This window comes from Plectropomus leopardus, unplaced genomic scaffold, assembly GCF_008729295.1.
Source record: "Plectropomus leopardus isolate mb unplaced genomic scaffold, YSFRI_Pleo_2.0 unplaced_scaffold1760, whole genome shotgun sequence".
NCBI classification, from domain to species: Eukaryota; Metazoa; Chordata; class Actinopteri; order Perciformes; family Serranidae; genus Plectropomus; species Plectropomus leopardus.
In genome coordinates, this window is record NW_024618943.1 from 1,566 (window position 1) to 4,510 (window position 2,945).

Sequence of the window (2,945 nt, forward strand, 5' to 3'; positions counted from 1 at the left end):
CACCGGTATGTAAGGAAACAAAGACACACACACACACAAACACACACACACGTGCAGCAGGGTGTAATGGCTGCAGACAGATTTGATTTGTTCCTGCAGAATGTGTCGAGTTTCACTTTCCTCCCAAAATACAGATTTTTGTTTTTTAGCAAATTTATTGAGAAAATTCATTTGAGATAATGTGCGATTAAATGTTCACTCTCTAACTTAACATACGGCCCACAAGCCAAATCTGGCCCCTGGTAGGGCCCCTGGTGGTCCCCCAAACATTTTCTAATGTTACATAAAAATAAAGTGATTGACTCTGTGAATAGTTTTTGTCCTTTTAGTCTCCATCTGGTGTCAGAGACATAAAACAGCATCAACATAGAGCTTGTTGATCAAAAAAAGAGCCAGTAGAGGATCCCCCACACCCCCGACAGAGGACACAGCTGAGACACTGATGTCCTAAAATACTAGAAATGTCCTAAAAACCTAGAAACGTCCAAGAGTTAGAGAAACATCCCAAAATCAAAACAACGCTGTAAAATCTGAGAAATAACTTAATGTCCAAGAAATGTCCTAAAACCTGAGAAATGTCCTAAAACCTGGGAACATGTATGTGGCTGCGGTGACGGGCCCCTGGCCTCCTGGCATTTTGCTAAAGTGGCCCCCAAACAAAACAAGAGTTTCCCTGCTCTGAAGTTTAAATTCTGAAGTAAATGTTGTTGTGGTGTAAAACAGCCCACACACGAACGAGCGCACCTCCCCCAGAGTCACGATGCAGTTAGTGTACGAGTGATTTGGAGTTTTTTCCTTCTCGTGTTTTAGCGTAAAAAAACACAGAAAAGCTTTTGAAAAGTAGACGAGTCAAAAGTCACGTCCACTCAGCCTGAAGAAAACACTGAGCTCAGCATTCACCGGCATATTTTAATACTTTTGTGCATTTACTGATGTAGAACTCTGAACGCAGGACTTCTACTTGTAACAGAGTATTTGTACACTGTGGTATTAGTACTTTCACTGCAGTGAAGGATCTCAGTACTTCCTCCACCGCTGGGATCAGATGAACGTTTGCGTGAGAAAGTCTCCCAAGCAGAGACACGCAGACAAAATATTTGGTCTGAATTCCAAACATTCCCCGCGTGTCACACACACACACACACACACACACACTCTGACAGCGCTGTTACACAGACATCTGTCTCTCTGCTCTCATTGATAAAAACCCGTCAGGTTGATGTGTGCTGTCAGAAAAACCTTTTTACTATAAACGATGTTTCTGGAAACTCATCAGCAGTCAAAGTGTGTTTGAGGAGAGTAAACGTTCACGTTAACTGACAGATATTTGTTGCATTTTCCTTTTTTAACCGAGGACTTTACAGAGGGACGGTTTCCTTCAACCTGCAAACTGCACTAATCGAAATTGCGAATGCAAAATACACAGAATGGAAACACGTCAGTTCAGAAAAAACTCAACTCAACTCGTTTATCACAAAAAAAGGTTTTTACGCTGGCATGAGCTGGTGCTTCTGCAAAACAATGGACACATTTTTGGCTGTTACAGCTCGTATGATGTGTAACTCTGAGTGGTGGTGTCGAGTTTTATCTTATTAACACATTTTTCTCTGTCTATAGATCCCGTTTTTCCAGAAAGGCGTCCTGCAGGCATTTGGACAGAGACACGGTCTGCAGGTGGGAAGAAGTGATGGACAGATGGACCGATGTCTGTGTGTGTCCTCCATAAACTTCAGTCTCACTCTGCAGCCAAAAAAGCCTCATTTAGTTCATCCTTCACACTCAATCCATCTCTAATTTTTAAAACTTTCAGTCTACTTTTAGTTGATGAAAAACTGTGTGTGTGCGCGCGTGTGTACGTGCGTGTGTGCGTGCGTGCGTGTGTGTGTGTGTAGGTGGGCTCTCCTCAGTGTGTGTTTCCAGGTGTCCTCCAGTGTTGTCTGTCCTACTCGCTGATCACCAGACTGTCCCCCAGCTGGAATAAAGCAGGACTCTACCTCATCAATGGTACGCTCTGTGTGTGTGTGTGAGTGTGTGTGTGTGTGTGAGTGTGAGTGTGAGTGTGAGTGAGTGTGTGTGTGAGTGTGTGTGTGTGTGTGTGAGTGTGAGTGTGTGAGTGTGTGTGTGTGTGTGCTAGTTGAGATGGTAGTAATAGAAACATTAAAACATTGACACCTGATGTTGCAGCGAGTGTGAAGTTCAAACTGAGTCTCAGTCGGCGCTCTGAGACAAACAGTAGATACTGATTTGTTTGTGTTCTGCCTTCCTTCCTGTTTAATGTTTGTAATGATAAAAGAGTCAGAGCTCTGCTGCTTTGACTCATGTAACGGTGATTTTTCACTGTTTGTTTTTAGGAAAAGACTTCCTGTCTGAGAGCGGGAGGCTCAACGCTGTCAGTGAGTTTCAGTCACCTCCAACACGTCTTTTACTGCAGTTTTATTTATTTATCTTATTTTATTATTATGGTTTTATTCCTTTACTCACAAGTCAAAGCATTTCATAATGACATTTCCCAGGCCTGGAAAAGTCATGTTTGTTTGTGTGTGTGTGTGTGTGTGCGTGCGCGTGCGTGTGTGTTTGTGTGTTTGTGTGTGTATCAGGCATGCAGCTGAGCACCTGCGAGGGTCACCTGTGCATCAGCATTGAAGCCAACACAGTCCGGCTGCCACTGACCACAGTGAGAGAACAAAAAAACCTTTAATTAAACAACATTTAATGTGTGTTTGCACATATTTACTTATTACAGTCACTTTTTATTTATAAATGTTATTTTATCTTCATGTTGATCTGAATTGGCGTTGAAATGTGCTCAGTGGCAGAGTGTTCTTGATTAAAGGAAGTGCTGTAGCTCAAGAGGAAATTGCCACAACACTCTAAATTATCGTGACTTTCAGTGCAGTAGGAAATTTCTGAACCTTCACCAAAAACTATCACTTCTTCCCTAAAAT

The 2,945-nt window shown here is 42.5% G+C and overlaps 1 long non-coding RNA gene across 1 annotated transcript; it reads left to right on the forward strand.

Annotated features, from left to right (window-relative positions):
• The first annotated feature begins 1,913 nt into the window (after positions 1–1,913).
• LOC121964877 lies at positions 1,914–2,668 on the forward strand. Its single transcript, XR_006107421.1, has 3 exons — positions 1,914–2,004; positions 2,352–2,393; positions 2,598–2,668. It is a non-coding gene; the product is annotated as an uncharacterized LOC121964877 (long non-coding RNA).
• Positions 2,669–2,945: the final 277 nt, after the last annotated feature.